Source organism: Malus sylvestris, chromosome 13 (genome assembly GCF_916048215.2).
Source record: "Malus sylvestris chromosome 13, drMalSylv7.2, whole genome shotgun sequence".
In the NCBI taxonomy this organism is placed as follows: domain Eukaryota; kingdom Viridiplantae; phylum Streptophyta; class Magnoliopsida; order Rosales; family Rosaceae; genus Malus; species Malus sylvestris.
In genome coordinates, this window is record NC_062272.1 from 36,362,279 (window position 1) to 36,383,026 (window position 20,748).

General features: G+C 40.6%; 1 long non-coding RNA gene and 1 other non-coding gene across 2 annotated transcripts; both read left to right on the forward strand.

The window, feature by feature from the left end:
• Positions 1-5,373: 5,373 nt before the first annotated feature.
• LOC126596921 (uncharacterized) lies at positions 5,374-6,124 on the forward strand. The gene is made up of 4 exons (XR_007614068.1): positions 5,374-5,518; positions 5,599-5,678; positions 5,773-5,867; positions 6,014-6,124. It is a non-coding gene; the product is annotated as an uncharacterized LOC126596921 (long non-coding RNA).
• A 2,803-nt stretch (positions 6,125-8,927) lies between these two features.
• Positions 8,928-9,032, forward strand: LOC126598250 (small nucleolar RNA R71). The gene has a single exon (XR_007614764.1). It is a non-coding gene; the product is annotated as a small nucleolar RNA R71 (small nucleolar RNA).
• Positions 9,033-20,748: the final 11,716 nt, after the last annotated feature.

A 20,748-nucleotide genomic window follows, 5' to 3' on the forward strand; every position in this document is an offset into this window, starting at 1 on the left:
CCTTCTGGGGTTTTGTCCAGTACTGAGGCTCCGAATGATCCCCCTCCGGTGCCTTCTCTTTCTGGGGCTCTACCGACTGCTGAGACTTCTCCTAAGCAACCTTTGTGAAGGCTCCCTCTTGTTTGTTTATTTTGACTCAAGTATATGTACATATTTGTAACTTATCGGGGATATCAATAAATAAGCTTTCCTTCATTTCAACGTATTGTGTTAAATACACCAAAGCCTTCTTCGCTAAGTTCTTTGAATTTTCTTTTGTTGAAGCTTGTATGTTGAAGCTTTGTGAGTGGAGCATGTAGGTTGAGGTAGTGTTCCCTTAATTTCCCGAGTGAGGAAAACTTCTCGGTTGGAGACTTGGAAAATCCAAGTCACTGAGTGGGATCGGCTATGTGAATCTTAGAACGCCATTGTGTTCTGTCCTGTGTCATGTCCTCCGTTAGATCCAAGTACTCTAAGTCTTTTCTCAAGGTCTCTTCCAAAGTTTTCCTAGGTCTTCCTCTACCCCTTCGGCCCTGAACCTCTGTCCCATAGTCGCATCTTCTAATCGGAGCGTCAGTAGGCCTTCTTTGCACATGTCCAAACCACCGTAACCGATTTTCTCTCATCTTTCCTTCAATTTCGGCTACTCCTACTTTACCCCGGATATCCTCATTCCTAATCTTATCCTTTCTCGTGTGCCCACACATCCAACGAAGCATCCTCATCTCCGCTACACCCATTTTGTGTACGTCTTGATGCTTCACCGCCCAACATTCTGTGCCATACAGCATCGCCGGCCTTATTGCCGTCCTATAAAATTTTCCCTTGAGCTTCAGTGGCATACGACGGTCACACAACACGCCAGATGCACTCTTCCACTTCATCCATCCAGCTTGTATTCTATGGTTGAGATCTCCATCTAATTCTCCGTTCTTTTGCAAGATAGATCCTAGGTAACGAAAACGGTCGCTCTTTGGTATTTCTTGATCTCCGATCCTCACCCCTAACTCGTTTTGGCCTCCATTTGCACTAAACTTGCACTCCATATATTCTGTCTTTGATCGGCTTAGGCGAAGACCTTTAGATTCCAACACTTCTTTCCAAAGGTTAAGCTTTGCATTTACCCCTTCCTGAGTTTCATCTATCAACACTATATCGTCTGCGAAAAGCATACACCAAGGAATATCATCTTGAATATGTCCTGTTAACTCATCCATTACCAACGCAAAAAGGTAAGGACCTAAGGATGAGCCTTGATGTAATCCTACAGTTATGGGAAAGCTTTCGGTTTGTCCTTCATGAGTTCTTACGACAGTCTTTGCTCCTTCATACATATCCTGTATAGCTTGGATATATGCTACTCGTACTCCTTTCTTCTCTAAAATCCTCCAAAGAATGTCTCTTGGGACCCTATCATACGCTTTTTCCAAATCTATAAAGACCATGTGTAAATCCTTTTTCCCATCTCTATATCTTTCCATCAATCTTCGTAAGAGATAGATTGCCTCCATGGTTGAGCGCCCTGGCATGAACCCGAATTGGTTGTCCGAAACCCGTGTCTCTTGCCTCAATCTATGCTCAATGACTCTCTCCCAGAGCTTCATTGTATGACTCATTAGCTTAATACCCCTATAGTTCATGCAATTTTGTACATCGCCCTTATTCTTGTAGATAGGCACCAAAGTGCTCATTCGCCACTCATTTGGCATCTTCTTCATTGTCAAAATCCTATTGAAAAGGTCAGTGAGCCATGTTATACCTGTCTCTCCCAAAACTTTCCACACTTCGATTGGTATATCGTCTGGGCCTACTGCTTTTCTATGCTTCATCTTCTTCAAAGCTACAACCACTTCTTCCTTCCGGATTCTACGATAAAAAGAGTAGTTTCTACCCTCTTCTGAGTTACTCAACTCCCCTAAAGAAGCACTCATTTCATGTCCTTCATTGAAAAGATTATGAAAATAACCTTTCCATCTGTCTTTAACCGCGTTCTCTGTAGCAAGAACCTTTCCATCCTCATCCTTGATGCACCTCACTTGGTTTAGGTCCCTTGTCTTCTTTTCCCTTGCTCTAGCTAGTTTATAGATATCCAACTCTCCTTCTTTGGTATCTAGTCGCTTATACATATCGTCATAAGCCGCTAACTTAGCTTCTCTCACAGCTTTCTTCGCCTCTTGCTTCGCTTTTCTATACTGATAGGATTTTTACTGCTTATGTGAATGCGATAAAAACCTTCTATTTTACTTGCAAGAATCACAAGGTTATTGTAGTATAAACGGATCTCGCAAGGTCATTCTCCACAGGGATTATTAAATAATTCGAAACAAATCAGATTCCAATTAATGATTGTAAAGTAGAAATTTAGATGATTGATTTTATAATTTACTTAAATTAAAAACGAATTTAACTATTAATGATAAGACAATCTGCAATATTAAAACTAGAGAGAAGAAAACAGTTTTGAGAAAATCAAATTGAGAAGGCACTAGGGTTCCACCATCACCTAGTAATCCTATGAATTTTTACTCATTACTTATGATCTACACATACCACTTTGAAGGTTAGATTTTCCTAATTCATATTCTACTTGGAACCTCCAACGTAGAACGTATATCTAACATGCAACCCGTCCGGACGTTCGGATCAAATATGAACATGAAAGACTCATTATGCTTTATGAAAATCCTTTGAAAAACCATGCAATCCTTAAGACGTGATATTCATCCTAAGAGAAATTACAATTATTAATCACAAGAAGCCAGCGTCAATTTCAGGGAACCTTCCGACCAAAATTGCATCAAATTACTTTTCTAAAGATCCTAATGGTGATCAGGCATTACGACAATTAGATAGTTTTTATCCCGGTGATTAACAATTCAAAGTACGCATGCAATCGATCATAAGCAATTAAATAAAAATCACATATTCATGCTAAGGCTCAAGGCTTCGCCCTAGCAAAAGAAATTAGTTCCGCATATTCATAATTGAAATCATAGAAATATCTATTAAGAAAAGGATTGAAAACACCTTCAAGTAGAAAATCTTCAAAACCCTAGCACTTCTCTCTGTCTCCAATATTGCATAAAATAAAGCGTCCTCCAAAACTGTAGACGGCCAAGCAATATATTTTCCAAGCCACCACCCCAAAAACCCTAGAAAACATAACCCTAAATTAAATGATAAAAATTAGTCTAAAATCTGAACAGCCACGTTTTGGCCCATAAGCTGCTCCAAAACTGGCCCAATATAGCTGGATTTAATGTTTGGACTATTCTGAACACTTTTCCAGAAGGCCACGAACCCATCCGAGGTCATCTTGGGCTCCAAAAACGCAATTTAAGCCCAAAAACGTCACTTTCCAGCACTGCGCACTGCTTCTTTATTTCATCGTCAGAAAATCACCGCTTGGTGGAAAAATCCCAAATTTTGATACGATCAAGCTAAGTGACTCACGAACGTCCTCCAACTGGAATTACTCCAAAATTCGTCCATTTGATCCTGTTTTGCTCCAGACGAAGCCGAAAGTCCTATATTGAAAATACAATTCAAAGTATCAAAATTCTTCCAAAATATTAACCAAAATATACTAAGATTAGGGTAAAATATATAATATAAAATCTACTCATCAAATACCCCCAGACTTAGCTTTTTGCTTGTCCTCAAGCAAAACAAGACTCAAACAAAGATAAAAACTTAACAAACTAGACAACTAGCTAAACTTAACTGACAAAAATTTTCACCTTCAAAGTTGCAATCCATAGCAAATTTTAAAAACTAGAACATCTTTTCAAAAGTTCCAACCAATCCCACCACAGAGTCTAAGCCATTTAGAATCAATTAGAAAAGAATTCACAAACTTCCTTTGGTGTAAAGTGAACCAACATAATTAAGGAGACTCGACTAAAACCCTTACCTCTCGTCCTTATTTATTTCACACATAGTAACTTTAAATATAACTCTCTTTCTTTTTCTTTTTTTTTTCTTTTTCACTTTTTTTTTTTTCATATATAACAATTTTTTTTTTCTCCAGTAACAGTAGTGGTCGTGCAATGTCGGTTTACTTAAGCTTTCGATCCAACCCATGTAGCAAGCTTTAGGTCAATGACTCCCAAACCACTAGGGCTTTAGGACACTAGGTGTAGAACACCCCTAAGGACTTATTAACCCAAGCTGAAAAGGCTACGAAACCAACTAACCACCCTGCCTCATGCCAAAACTCTACCGTTTGACGCGAGAATCACTGCTGATTAGGCAGGACTGGCCCGGTTACTAGGCAGAACCTCGGGTGAGACAATTATTACTTTATTTTTTTTTTTTTTCACACTAATAACTGACTTTACTTAAAATAAAAATTAAAAATTAAAAATAAACTTAGACTAAAAGCAAGTATTTCAATCTCACTCCCCACAAACCATGTTGGTGTGATGTGCAAAGTTCAAAGTATAATTCATGAATTAGTGTCTAAGCAACGATAAATAGAAAAGACTCTAATGTGGGATTAACTTTCACCATGTCCATTTGTTCTAACGCTTAAAATACTCTATGGATATTAACTTAGGAATAATGAAAATTTTTAAACTTGACACAACAAAAAAAACTAAAATTTACTTTCCCACCCCCAAACTTATGTCACACTTTGTCCTCAAGGTGTAGAAAATAAAATAAAAGAAACTAAAATAAAAAATGACAAAAATAAAATAAACTTAAACTAACAAATAATAATTATAACAAGGAAAATGAGTAACAATAACCAAAGAAAAAGAAAAAAGACTACCTGGCTTTGGAAGTGACGTTGTGGTTGATATAGGTGTGGCCAAATAAAAACCACACAAAGCCCATGCAATGAAAACCAACTTGCACGCCACCTTCACTTGCACGCCTGCTGTACACAGTATTTGAAATCAGCAGGGCATCACGTGGCTTACATCAGGGCCTTGCTCTGAGAAGGGCATGCAGCTGGCGTCCATTGGATTAAAGAAACTCTGAGATTTTGAATGGCATTGGATGCTCTGAGATATTTGATTGGCATGCAGCTGGCATGCGAATTTGCATATGGCGTGAGCAATGTCTCTTGTCAGAAAAAAAATCCTTATCAGTCCTCAGTGATAATTTTTTGATTTATTTTTTTTATTTTTTTATGTGTCAGTCAGTACCACAGAGCCAACGGCTCTCTACCACTGCAAAACCATCCTCCTTGAGTAGCCCGTGAAGCTGAAAATAGGCACACGTGTCGCGCATCCGTTTCACCACACCTTAGGATTCCAAATAAAAGGTTTAGATAAACCCATTTGTCCATCTCTCTTTCTAGAAAAGCTAAAAAAACTTTTAAACCATCTCAGTTCTGCATTCCTTTTCCTACCAATCTTCTATTTTATTTTTCAGCCCTCGCTCTCACTAAAATCAGAAATTGCTCTCTAAAATGAAAAAGAGCTCTCCTTCTATCACATTTGTCTCTCATTTCCTTACTCCTCTTCACCCTTAGCCGCGCAACCACACACACCTTCCTCTGCAAAAATCCGAAAACAGCCCTACCACAGAGGTAAACCTTGTCCATTTTTGCGTCTCATATACTCCACACTGCATGTGTAGACTGATGTGGTATCTTGTTTATGTGCACAGGTTCTCGATCTGGAAGTTTAGCCATGACAAGGAAAACGCAATGCAAACCAGCTACCATGCAGATCTGGTTCCTGCAAAAGGTAAAAATCTTGTACTCCGTAGGTTAATGACAAAAATAGCTTCATCACCTATGCATATAATTATAATGGTGTGGTATGTGTGCACAACACTCAGATCTGTGACAGACCCGAGAAAGAACTCTCAAACTGAAACTCCACTGGACATAAAGCATGGCCCATCATGAAGGTTTTGATCTTTCGATTATGAAGGTATAAACTCATCCCTGTTCTTGGTTAAATGTCATGATTTATTTCGTCCATGGAACTTTGAAAAATAATAACAAACACCATATGTATATGCGGGTATGAACATGAATCGAACGAACAACATACTGACTAACATGATATGATGAAAGTGAAGTTGAAGTGCGGGAGACTGATGAACAAATAACAACACTAATAAGACCTTCAGAAAATATGACTTTCACAAGCTTGTGTGTTTTAAGTGATACATAACCTGGATCATGAAAATCAAAGTGTCATTAGTCTTCTTGTTGTGAACTGTGCAGGAAATGTGGTCACTGATAGATCCGTGGGAAATAAAATGGACGGCGAAACCTCAGCTGCAATAGACAAAAACGGGACAAGCTTCCAAGAACCCAGATCGGTGAATCTGGGAGGTAAAATTTCATATCCTTGCAAGTGGAATTGTTGTAGATCTGGTAATAATATCTGTACTCAGTTCTGTGGTGTATGGATCTGTGATTTAATTGTGCTTCCTCCATGCATCGCAAAATTGAGCTGCAGAAATTAACTGCTCTAAATTCTGTTTATGTGCTGGATCTGCAACAATCACCCCCAAACTTGCATCTGTGAATGACTTTTTATGTTGACTGCTTTCAATTTCCAGCATAGTGTAGATGTGGTTGATGTGAACGATAGACTTGCTGCTGGGTGCAGGATTCCAGCATAGGACGCGTTTTATTTTCCACGTTCGCAACCTGCAATTAACCAATATGCGTTTAAAAATTAAAATAAAATCAAATAAACTGGGTAAATAAAATCAATATGCAATCTTCCATTTTTTTCAAATTTTGTTTTTTTTATTTTTATTTTTTTATTTTTTTTATGTATGTTTTATTTTTTATTTTTTTATATTAAAGAGAAAATCAAACGAAAATTAAAATTAAGAAAGAGTTTAGAAAAATTGGGTTGCCTCCCAATAAGCGCTTTATTTTAAGTCTGTAGCTAGACGTTGCGGAAGTCCGGTGGCTAGATCATTGGTGCCTTTAGAGTCAAAGACTCACCTACACCAAATTTCTCTATGCATGGTTTTAGTTGATGTTTGGTCACCTTCAATGAGAAATCTGTGCCCTTAGCCTTAATGTCCACATTACCATTCTGAAAAACTTTAGTAACCAGAAAAGGGCCTTTCCATCTAGACTCTTGTTTCCCTGGAAATGACTTGAAATCTGAACTTAATAACCACACTTCTTTACCAGGCTGTATTTTCTTAAAATTTGGGCTGCTTGGCAAATTTTCATGTTTTTTCAATGTGTTCATTGGCTGGTCTTCATGTAGCACCCTTTGCTGCTGTGGTTTAGGACTTGTAAAATCAGGAGTTAAATTCGGGGGCTTTATGGACAGATGGTCAGTTGATGATCTGTTCATAAACTTGGCACTTGGTAAACCATCCAATGCATCAACACGCATGCATTCTTGCTTGTCACCTGAATGTATGCTTGCTTCAAACAACTTGAAAACAACAGTTTGATTTTCAACTCGGAATGTTAATGTTCCGGCTTCAACGTCAATAAGAGTTCGGGCTGTTGCCAGAAATGGGCGGCCCAAAATAATGGGCGTTGTCAAATCCTCATCCATGTCCAACACCATAAAATCAGCTGGTAAATATAAATTGTCAACCTTCACAATAACATCTTCAATGACTCCTTTAGGGTAGGTAATTGAACGGTCAGCCAATTGAATAATACTGGAGGTTGGCTTCAGCTCTCCTTCACCTAAACGTTTGAAAACAGAATATGGCATTAAGTTTACACTAGCACCTAAATCAATTAAAGCACTACTAAAATCACAATTTCCAATGGTGCAAGAGATAGTAAAACTCCCTGGATCTTTTTTCTTTGGAGGCAATTTATGTAATAAGACCGCACTGCATTGTTCTGTAAGAATCACTTTCTCAAAATCAACAAGCTTCTTTTCCTTTGTGCAAACATCCTTCAAAAACTTGGCATAAGACGGAATGTTCTTGATGGCATCAATTAACGGCAGATTAATTTGAACTTTAGCCAAAGTTTTCATAAAATCTGCTAACTGTTGATCTTTAGCTTTAGGTCTCAACCTTTCTGGATAAAGCATAGGGGGTTCGTAAACACGTTCTGCAGTTTTTGTGGAAGCTTCTGCAGTATTTTCGGATCTGTCTTGGGACTGCCCAGAATCTGCAGAAATTTCAGAATCTTCAATAATTGCAGATTTAGTTTGGGGTAGTTCTGCTGCCTGTGAATTCCGAACAGAATTTTCATGTTTGTTGTTGTAACTTTTGCCAGACCGTAGAGTCCGTATAGCATTGCATTCTTCTCGTCCTCTTGGATTAGGTACTGTTTGACTAGGAAATGTACCCGGAGCTCTTTCTGAAACCTGTAAAGCAATCTGCCCCATCTGTTTTTCGATGTTTTTCACTGCTGCATGTAGATTTTGAATTTCTTGAGTGGTAGTATTTGCCAATTTTTCAATTGCAACTTCCCAAGCAGCCTTAGGTGCAGCAGGTTGCTGTACCTGCTGTTGAAATTGAGGCCTAGTGTGCTGTTCCTTGTCCCACCTTAAATTAGGATGATCTCTCCAACCTGGGTTGTAGAAATTAGAATACGGGTCATATCGGGGACGCTGGAAATTGTTAAATGAATTAACCTGCTCTGTTGTAAATTCCGGATAAGCATCTTTATGTGGACAGCTCAAAAAATCATGATTTGTCAAGTTGCAAATGCTGCAGGCAGCTTGTAAAGGCTGCTGTACAGCAACCTGTGAACCTGGCATTCTCTGTAATAACATGTCAAATTTTGCTTCTAGCCTTTTCTCCATTTTTTCAATTTGTGTTGTAACATATGGAGAACCATTTGGCATCTCAAAAGCTGACCTAGATTGTGGTTGCTCCACTGCCCACTGCTGAGTATCTTCTGCCATTTTTTCAAATAACAAACAAGCCTCTTGTGCATTTTTGTCTTTGTACGTACCTCCGCATGAAGCGTTGACAAGAGTTTTTGTAGTCATATTCAACCCTCTGAAAAATATGTGCATTTGATCAGTAGTGTTAATACCCGAATGTGGACATTTTCTAATCAACTCCTTAAATCGCTCCCACGCCTCATGAAACTCTTCATTTGGTTTTTGGGCAAAAGATAAAATCTGAGTTCTCATGTCAAGGGTCTTAGAAGCCAGATAATACTTGTTTAAAAATTTTTCACTGAGTTGGGCCCAAGTTGTAATGCTTCCTGATGGGAGTGTGAGGAGCCATCTTCTTGCCTGATCTTTTAGAGTGTATGGAAATAACCGCAGCTTAATAGATTCAGCTGAAAATCCTCTCACCAAAATGTTTTTACACCCCATTAAAAATTCTGCAATGTGCATGTTAGGATCATCAGATGACAACCCATGAAACGTAGGTAGAATATTTAACATGTGCTGTTTTATTTCAAATGCAGTCCCTTCCTCCACTGCCGGATATGTGATGCAACTGGGTATATTTGTGGTATGGGCAGTCAGTGAATCACTCAGGGGCAGACCTGCCTCTGGAATTATAAACGCCATTTTTTCTTTGTTGTGCAGGTCAAAGTCTGATTGCAGAAAAGTCTCCTGCGGAGGACGAACCCGCTGCAAATTTTGCTCCCTGCGTTTCCTCCTTAAATGCTGCTCAAATTCTGGATCAAATGGAATCAATTTCTGCACTGTTGAACGGGTGCTGACCATGCACAGATTTCTGAAATCTGTACTGTTGTAATCTGTAAAAATAAATGAAAACGAAAATTAAATATTTTTTTATTTTTTATATATGTATAAACAGCAATAACTAATTGAAAATCTGATTCGTAGGGATTATTTTAAATAATTCCCGGCAACGGCGCCATTTTCTTGATAGGATTTTTACTGCTTATGTGAATGCGATAAAAACCTTCTATTTTACTTGCAAGAATCACAAGGTTATTGTAGTATAAACGGATCTCGCAAGGTCATTCTCCACAGGGATTATTAAATAATTCGAAACAAATCAGATTCCAATTAATGATTGTAAAGTAGAAATTTAGATGATTGATTTTATAATTTACTTAAATTAAAAACGAATTTAACTATTAATGATAAGACAATCTGCAATATTAAAACTAGAGAGAAGAAAACAGTTTTGAGAAAATCAAATTGAGAAGGCACTAGGGTTCCACCATCACCTAGTAATCCTATGAATTTTTACTCATTACTTATGATCTACACATACCACTTTGAAGGTTAGATTTTCCTAATTCATATTCTACTTGGAACCTCCAACGTAGAACGTATATCTAACATGCAACCCGTCCGGACGTTCGGATCAAATATGAACATGAAAGACTCATTATGCTTTATGAAAATCCTTTGAAAAACCATGCAATCCTTAAGACGTGATATTCATCCTAAGAGAAATTACAATTATTAATCACAAGAAGCCAGCGTCAATTTCAGGGAACCTTCCGACCAAAATTGCATCAAATTACTTTTCTAAAGATCCTAATGGTGATCAGGCATTACGACAATTAGATAGTTTTTATCCCGGTGATTAACAATTCAAAGTACGCATGCAATCGATCATAAGCAATTAAATAAAAATCACATATTCATGCTAAGGCTCAAGGCTTCGCCCTAGCAAAAGAAATTAGTTCCGCATATTCATAATTGAAATCATAGAAATATCTATTAAGAAAAGGATTGAAAACACCTTCAAGTAGAAAATCTTCAAAACCCTAGCACTTCTCTCTGTCTCCAATATTGCATAAAATAAAGCGTCCTCCAAAACTGTAGACGGCCAAGCAATATATTTTCCAAGCCACCACCCCAAAAACCCTAGAAAACATAACCCTAAATTAAATGATAAAAATTAGTCTAAAATCTGAACAGCCACGTTTTGGCCCATAAGCTGCTCCAAAACTGGCCCAATATAGCTGGATTTAATGTTTGGACTATTCTGAACACTTTTCCAGAAGGCCACGAACCCATCCGAGGTCATCTTGGGCTCCAAAAACGCAATTTAAGCCCAAAAACGTCACTTTCCAGCACTGCGCACTGCTTCTTTATTTCATCGTCAGAAAATCACCGCTTGGTGGAAAAATCCCAAATTTTGATACGATCAAGCTAAGTGACTCACGAACGTCCTCCAACTGGAATTACTCCAAAATTCGTCCATTTGATCCTGTTTTGCTCCAGAGGAAGCCGAAAGTCCTATATTGAAAATACAATTCAAAGTATCAAAATTCTTCCAAAATATTAACCAAAATATACTAAGATTAGGGTAAAATATATAATATAAAATCTACTCATCATATACCTTTCACCATTTTCATCGGTCCTATCCTTGTATAAGGCTTTACAACATTCCTTCTTAGCCTTCACCTTTGTTTGTACCTCCTCATTCCACCACCAAGATTCCTTTTGGTGTGGGGCAAAGCCCTTGGACTCTCCTAATACCTCTTTTGCTACTTTTCGGATACAACTAGCCATGGAATCCCACATTTGGTTAGCTTCCCCCTCTCTATCCCACACACACTGGGTGATTACTTTCTCTTTGAAAATGTCTTGTTTTTCTTCTTTTAGATTCCACCATCTAGTCCTTGGGCACTTCCAAGTCTTGTTCTTTTTTTCTCACTCTTTTGATATGTACATCCATCACCAACAAGCGATGTTGATTAGCCACGCTCTCTCCTGGTATAACTTTGCAATCCTTACAAGTTATACGATCCCCTTTCCTCATTAGAAGAAAATCTATTTGTGTTTTTGACGACCCACTCTTGTAGGTGATCACATGTTCTTCTCTCTTCTTAAAGAAGGTGTTGGCTAAGAAGAGATCATATGTCATTGCAAAATCCAAGATAGCTTCCCCATCCTCGTTTCTCTCCCCAAAACCATGGCCACCGTGAAAACCTCCATAGTTGCCAGTCTCCCTGCCCACGTGTCCATTTAAATCTCCTCCTATAAATAACTTCTTCGTCTGAGCAATTCCTTGCACCAAGTCTCCAAGGTCTTCCCAAAATTTCTCCTTCGAACTCGTATCCAACCCTACTTGAGGTGCGTACACACTAATCACATTGATAAGTTCTTGTCCTATTACAATCTTGATTGCCATGATTCTATCTCCTACCCTCTTGACATCTACAACATCTTGTGTCAAGGTCTTGTCCACGATGATGCCAACACCGTTTCTCGTTCTATTTGTGCCCGAATACCATAGTTTAAACCCTGAGATATAAATTCAAAAGCATGTTTAGTATTAATATGACTTAATCCAAAAGACATTCGAGTTTGTTTGGCAAAAGGGCAAACTTCATAAGGTTTATTGGAAAGGGAAATTTTTGGAAAATTCTTAGCCAGTAATTAAAGCCTCAATGGTGATGGGTGACCCAAATGACGATGCCAAGTGACAAAGAATGCCTTCGGACATGGAACAAGTGGTGGAGATGAACTCCTCTTCGAATCCACCAAATAGTAGAGCCCATTACGTTGTTGCCCCTAACCAATCATCGTCCCCGTCTCCAGGTCCTGTAAGATACAAAAATCGGGATAGAATGTTATTGAGCATCGCAATGATCAAGTGAGATGACTCACTGAAATCAAATTAATAAAAATGAAGCAATCCCAAGAACATTTTGAAGGGAAATTTTGGAACTAAAATGAAAATTTCCAATAGAATTGATGGGAACCCTAGTGCCATTGGGTAAGCCTATTGGAGGAAATGGTTGATTAATAGTTGCTTGGGCCAAGGGAAGACCAGAAACATGGTCTGTTGCGCCACTATCGATTACCCATTGAGTAGAAAGCTTTTGTGGTGAATCTGGAATCCCACCTGCAGCATTGACGATATTGACCTTGTTGTCAAGTGTGACTCATCATGGTGAGTAGTTGTTGGAACTGCTCATTACTTGGACTAGGTCCTACAACAGTATTCCCTGCAACCTAGACGTTGGTTGTTGTTGGTGTGCTGTTGGTATCTGTGGAGCCTAAAATAATCCCAAAAATTCTAGAAGCGACACATGGACTTTTGCTCAAGAAAGACAAGATTGCCCTCACTAAATGGGCAGACTTCTCAGATGCTCCCAAGCACAGCTCACACCCCTGAAGGTCCCAGCAGCTGAATACGACTGCCTACAGCTCACCTACCCTTGGCAAGGAAAAGTCAAAGCATTAAAGATAAGGATTAATTACCCAAATCCTATCTTTAATACATTCCCAATTGAAGATTGACTCCAATCAAGTAAGTAATCCCAATTTAAATCAATTAGGGATAATTACTTCATTATCTCAAGATATTATTTCCTATTTAATATCTTGAGAATATTTCTCCATAAACCTTGGCCAATAGGATGTTGCCATGTGTAGGGTAAAACCCTAACACTATGGCCAGCCTTATCCCCTATAAATACCCCATATCTACCAAATTTCAGAAGCTTTTGCTACCCTAAAAAAAGCCCTAAACCTTTATTCTCCTTAGGGAAATTGACTTAGGCATCGGAGATCCATTGGCCTAACCCCCCACCTCGTGGGCACGTATGGCTTAGGTCTCTGATCAAAGGTGTTGATTGTTTTGCAGGTGCATTTTCGTCGAGACTAACGGTGGAAATTTGCATCAACAGTATCAGCCTTTCTCCGCTCACCACCATTGCTTCTGCTTGATCCTCCAATTTTTCCATGAAGTCGATGACCGGGAGGATAACCATGTAGTTTCCAACAAGTGTCAGAGGTATGATGGTCCTTATCACAATATGAGCAGTGGAAGGGCTTGCGTTCTGTCGAACGTTGCTTACCACCATTTCACGACGACTGAACCGCCATGGTTGCGGGTTCAATCAAGGATTGTCCAACAACAAGTTTTCTTTGCTTTTTTTCTTGGTTCAATAGTGAGTAACTCTTGCGGTCTGACGGAAGAGGTTGCATCAGGAGGATCTGACCACGAATCGCCCCATAAGATTCATCAAGACCCATGAGAATCTGCAAGACTTTGGAAGTTTCAGCTTGTTCACTGTGAGATTTGGCAGCACCACAAGAACATGGCTCCACCAACTGGACGGCTCCATCTCATCCCATAAACTTCTCAGTTTGGTGAAATAAACATTGATGGGCTACTGATTTTGGGTTATGCGTGCACTATCACGTTGAATCTCAAAAAGTCTAGATATATTTTGCTGAGAGAAATGCTCTTTGAGATCATCCCACACCTCTTTAGTTGTCCTCAAATACACAACGCTGGATGGAATATCGGATGGGACGACATTGACAATCCACAAAAGTATCTGTTTGGGATAAAATCTGAACTTTGGGCCAGAGAGAAAGCCGGCCCAAACCCAAGGCCCAGAGGAAAACTTAGGAGGCAGGAAAGAGGCTTTCGGCTGGGCACAAGTTACAAAGGCCACCTGCTTACCTGCTCAAAGACCACAGGGGGTAGGTTATTCAGTCACTGCACAGCCCAATAAAGTACTTTATTGGTGGCATTCATGTAAAAAAGCTAGTGAGTCATCACCAAACCGCATTCGGGCAACCGCTATTGCTACAGGAACCCAAGCTGAAGTCGTCTATAAAAGGAAGAAGAGAAGACAGAATTAAGGACACTCAATCAAACAAACAAAAGCCAAAACTCTGCTCAAGCCAGATTTGCCTTCAACAAAGCTGTAGTCAGCACAAGTCTTCATCCCATTCGGGATAAACCTTCCCAAACCCCTGTAATAGCTCTGCTACCTTGTTCATGGTGGTATCGATTCATTTTGTATCCTCTTCTCCCCCGTCAACCCCTCTAAAAGCTTTCAGACCTCTGACAGAGCCACAAGGATAGATTTTGTAAGAAGTTCAGCCTTGGCCGATAAGGTTCAAACTTACCCGACTATCTTTGCTCTGCCTTTGTCTTTTCTTTCTTTTAAAAGCACAGTAACATGTTATATATTCCCAGTTATATACAAGTTATTTCTAGCAAAGTCATAATGAAAGTAAGTCTTCAGCACTTGAATCCGATCTAAATCGCGTCAGAGTTCAAATCCGATCTAAGTCTTAAGCCCGCGGGCATGTAATTTAAAGATCAGTTTAAAAGTCCTTGGCCTCAAGGCATAAAAAAGAACTCTATGTGGACTTAACCCATCCACGACAATCCTTGATAAGCGAGAAGTCCGAAGTTACTTGGGGCGCAAGTAATCAACCTATTTCTCCGTTTTGTTGCTATTATATCTTGATTCATAGAAAGGGCTTAAGCAGGGAGTGAATTCTGATAGAAAGCCTCAAGGCCTACACCTAAGGCCCCACGAAGGCATCTATTTAGCTTCATTTCATGTTGTGGTCTAGTTGGTCCGAGTATAAGGATTAACTCTGATGGGAAGCCTCAAGGCCTATACCTAAGGCCCTACAAAGGTACTCATTTGGGTTCGTCCTACTTCTTGGATTCAGATAATCAAAAGTATAATAGTGATAAGACTCTGGCAACTATAAAAGACCAAATATGATACATCCAAGTGCTGGTTTAGTTTGACAGGAAGTCTCAAGGCCTATACTTAAGGCCTCACAAAGGCACCTGTTATATCTAACTTGGTTTCTCGGGCGTATACATATTCAATCAAAGCTTAACACCCATTCAACATCTGCCATACTGAAGATGGCAGTGGCACGCCTGAGCACGACAAAGTTAATCTTGATTGTGAGCCTTAAGGCCTACATCTAAGGCCCCACAAAGGCACCCTTTCAAATTAACTCTGTCCTTCTCTTTCAGAACTGCCCGACGAGCCTTGCCCGAAGTGTGTCTTGCCCGACCAAGATCTGCCCGACAAAGGCTTGCCCGAGCGAGCCCTAGAAGAAAGCAGAAGTACGACAGATACCCTCAACCGACGCCATTCTCCCAGGGGAGCTGTGTGCTCGTCCGCCAGGAGATTCCTGCGACGAACATAGTTTTGGCACGCCCGGTGGGATTCGAAACAGCTACACTTCTAAGATCTTACATGTCCAAAAAGAGAAGCTATAAACTTGCCAAAAAAGAAGCCAAGAAGGATCTTTGCCAGATGACAGAACAATCAAAAAATCCTTTATCCCCATCCGGACAGGTGGTCTCAGGTAGTTCGACTACATCTGAGAAATCACAGGGGAAAGAGATTAATGAAGAACTGCAAGCTACAATGATCCAAGTGTTGAAAAGCATGGAAAGAATTTCCTTGGAGACTAAGGGAGAAGTAAGCAGACTCTGTATGCTTACAGGAAATCTACAAAGGAGGCTGGATTTGGAGTTCTCTACTCCAAAGGGTGCTCAAGGAAGTGGAATGAGTCCAGTTGTTATAAGAAGTGAGCCAATCATTCCTTTATTTCCACTACTAGAAGAAGAAAAGGATAGGGGAAAGAAGAAGGTGATACCTGAAGGAAGTCAAGCAGTGATGGAGTCAGCTTCAGAAAAGGAGTTTCCCAGCTTCCCATTATTATCATGTAATAATAGGAGGCAGAGCGAACAAGAAAGAATGAAGTTTGGAATGCCAGCCACGGCTGGAGAAACTAGCGGGAAAGAAACAACCACTACTACGTCAGATAAACCTCTACCTTATAGGCCACCCCCGATGGTCAACAAAGGTGGAGGATCTAACTGGAGAAAATCTGAAACCAGGAGGGAAGCAAACGCGGGCAATGACCGGAGTCCGAAGATTGAGTCAGCTATCCATGGCCAGAATGATAATTTAGCTACTCAGCAACTAAGAGAAGAATTGGCTGAGTTAAGAAGAACGGTGATTCAAAACGTCCAGCCTCGAGTTCGTCCAATATTCAGGGTTACCTACCAAAAGCCATATCCTGAATATATCGATGAGTTAAATCCATTCCCTCTTAATTTCAAGATGCCCGCATTCCCGACTTTCACAGGGGAAGATAGCAGTGTATCCTCCAGAGATCATATTTTCAAATTTTCTAATCACTGTGTGGCGTATGAGGACAATCCAAACTACAAATTGAGGTTGTTTGGAAATTCACTAGCAGGATTGGCATCTCAATGGTATTCTCTATTACCCCCCAATTCCATTGCTAACTGGGGGCAAATGGAGATGGCTTTCCATGAACAGTTCTACAGGATAGAGCCAGAGCTCACCATTAATGATCTGGTAGAAGTGAAACAATATGATCATGAGTCCACCGAAGATTTTATGATGAGGTTCAGAAGGACCAGGATGAGATGTCAGTTCCCTGTCAACCAGGCACAGCTCATATCCATTGCTCAAAGGGCTTTAAAATTACCTTTGAGGAAAAAGTTCTATGATGCACAGTTTAATGAGCTACAAGAGTTGGTGATTGCTGCTACTAAGTATGAGAGGCTGTTACAGGAGGAACAGCAGGTAAAACATACTTCCAAAACTCCTATGTTCTACAAAAATAAAGCTACTATTCACCATGTAGAGGTAGGGGAAGCCGGACCCGAATGCAGAGATGATCATGAGGAGAAGAGTATAGATGTGTGTGCTGCTAAGATGACCACACCCTTCAAGCCATTGACGATCAAAGGGTTAGTCCAACCAGACAAGGACCAGAAGATCGTGATGAATGATGGTGGGTTCGTACCCATGAAACCCCCAAAGTATCAAAGTTATTCTTTCGATCTAACCAAGGCGCCAGAAATCTATGAAGAACTTGTGCGGGCAAGAGTCATTTTGCCCGACAACACCAAAAAAATGCCCAAGCCCGAGGAACTCAGGGGGAAGAAGTATTGTAAGTTGCATTATACCTTCAACCACTCTATAGTCAATTGTGTCCAGTTTAGGGACTGGGTACAGGATCTTATAGTGAAGGGGAAGTTACTACTCGATTCACCTCAGGCTAGTATGATAGTGGATACTAACCCTTTCCCCGAAGCTCCTATTAGCATGATCGACCTCGTTTTCAAGGAGTCGGGGTTATCAACAGAGTAAAATGCCATTGAAAGGACCCGGGGGCAGGGGCTAAGATTGCCAACAATAAGGATGGAGGAGAAAAGCAGGTAGGCAAGAGGGCATAGATTTGCCTGAGGCCTATCCAAATGGAGCAGAACAGGAGGAATGTTACATATCCATTCTAAAACAAAAAGAGATTACAAAGTAATTCTATTCCAAAAACTTTACATCTTCACATAAGGTGATTATTCTAGAATGGTATGTTCGCATGATGGTAAAAATCCTATTTGGTTCAGCCAAAACAGTATGGCTGTTTACAAGTTCAGATTTGGTTTGCTCTAACTCTGAAGTCGCTTTTTCCACCCCTTCGATCTGTTGCTCAAGGTTATCCAGAAGAGTTGTTTGCTCCGCCTTGAGGATCATCAGCTGTCTCTCCAACTTCTGAATTTCAGAAGAAACAACTTCAATCCGTTCTTTGGTCTGCTTACTCTTTTCCATCAGCCGACTAACTTGGGTAGAGGAGCTCGATTCTCTCTCTATGAAGCATTTTGCTCGGTTAGCCAACCTGTCTGCTCTCTGATATTGCTCCCTGAGGGCCCTCAAGTTTTCAAAGAAAGAAAGGAAAGAATCATACTGAGGCTTGGATAAGCGATCGTTTTTAAAGAACTCAGTAATGACTCTCTCGAGGTCACAGAGAGCCTTGAGGCTAAATGATGCAGTGAATTCTTTCTTTGCCCATGTTTGAAAGATTTGTTGCTGCTTCGAAGACATAGATTTTGTTGAAGCCTGCTTTGAAGACTTCAACCGCGTCTCAAGTCGCCCGAGTGCTTCGAAGAGTTTGGGCAACTTGGCAGGATCAGAGGAGGAAGGAGAAGGGTCCGGCATAACAGTTTCTTCTGGTGAGATAATGCCTATGGAAGGGGCAATTTCTGTTTGTTCAATCGGTTCATCTCTAGACAGAGAGGTGTCAACATCTCCAGAGGAAGAAAGAGGTTGAAAGCACCTTGGGTTACGGGCCATTGGAGGAGGGGAAGTTTCTTTTGGGGAAGCTCGCTACAAAACTTCAGGATCAGGACAAGATGAACTATGCACAAGTCAAAGCAAAAGAGGCTTTGGAGAGAAGAAAGTTACCTGACTTAACCCCGGGGTTTCACCAGAGAATGCACTAACTCCTGGTCGAGGTGAAGATTTTTCACCACCAGCGACAGATGGGAAAGTTGTGCCTGAACCTGTGCCTACATCCTGGTTGTGTCCGAAGAAAGTAGTTATGATCAGCAAAAGGTCACCAGAGGAAGAAACAAGAAGAAAATATTCCAGCACCTGAGGTTGATTTTGAGGAGAAGAAGGAGGTTCATCGACCGTCTGGCGAGTAAGCGCTTGCGAAATAGTTGTGTCTAAAGCTACAGGGATCTCAGGAACTATGGGTTCTTTATCCAAGGCCACTGACGGGGGAAGGGGTTCATATCCCGAGGATGGCTGCAAAGAACATGGATAGGAGTTACTTGGGTAGCAATGTGCAAAGTTGAAATGAAAAGAAAGAGTAACTCACCAAAGTATCATCCTCATCCACAAAATGCAATATGATTCCTGTGGAAGGATCAAATTGAGAAGAAGGGGTTGCATCTAGGGCAGGTTGCGGAGAAAGGCTTTCTTTCCTTGTAGCCTAAGCCAAATTATTCAAAATTCAGAAAGGTTTGAAAATAAGAAAGTATAAAGATAGAAGTCATACCTCTTTAGGTGTAGCAGCTTTTCGTGATTCCTTCTTAGAAGCAAGGGTTGACCTTTTAGAAGCTTGAGGTCCTGTTGAGTGATAAAGGGATAATTAGATAAGGGAGAAAGGTAGCCATTTGATCCAGAAGAGGAGAAACTCACTGGAAGATTGTTCTGTCTCTTTACCCGCTTCAGAAACAGGAGTAGATGGGGCTGCTGGTTTAGGAGGCACGGTGACTCTTGCCCGCTTACTCTTTCGGGTAAGAATTGGTCGTGTGGTTGCTGAAGGAAATGCCGGATCAGAGCTTGTGGTTTTAGTTATGGCCACCCTCTTTCATTTAGATGCTTTGATCGTATCCTTGGCTATTTCTTTAATTGTTTCTTCGGCTCCTGAATCCCCAAGAGATTCTGAGACGTCTGTCCCTTCTCCGGCTTCCCGCCTTTCAGCTTCTGCTGCAGCACCATGAAGAACTGCGGCATCAGCAGAATCATTCTCTGATTCATTGGCTTCGGATTCAGTATCAACTGAAGCTGCAGAAACAGGAAAGAGTGAGGAAGATAAACAACAGGGAAAGCAAAATCGGATGGGAAGAAAGTCACCTATTAGGAGTAATCGGTTTTTCTCTTGGATCATATCTTTCCAATTTGCAAGCTCGCCCGAGCTAGGATATGATTTAAGAGAAAGCTGGCTAAAAATGCGATCGTGGTTCACTTTCAAGTCTCCTCCGTATTTTCTAGTCCACCTTTCCTCCCACCAAGAGGAAAACAGCGAGGTACATTCGAAATTAAGAACAACGGAATGTCGGGTTGCTTGGCTCATCACGTCCAAACTACGGCAGGCAGCTCGAAATATTGCTTCAGAAGGAGTCTGTAACCGAAATGAGGTGCCACAATGGATGGAATCGAAGAATGGGACAGGTATGGATTGCCTAAATCCTAGTTGCCTGCTGCAGAAGTTAGGATGATACACCTCCAAGCCTCGATCATACCGATTTCCCCGGACCCCCCAGGCCAAGTCTCTTGGCTGAATACAGCTGATAAACTTTTCCTTGCAGAAGGGAGCAGCATCCTCACCAGGGGCATCTTGGAAGGCTTGGTCAGAAAACCAAGGATATCTCCTCAAGACCGATGTACCCCATTCCAAGTCTGATCGAGTCCTGCAGACTCGGAAAAAGTAGAAGCATGCAAAGGTGGAATGATCTACAAGAGGAGCCTCAGCCAGGATTCGGGCAGGAGCCACACCCTCTGGAAATTCTAGATTAATAGCCCGAAATTCTGGAAAATACCATTGTAGCCAAATCTGTATCATCCAGATGGGG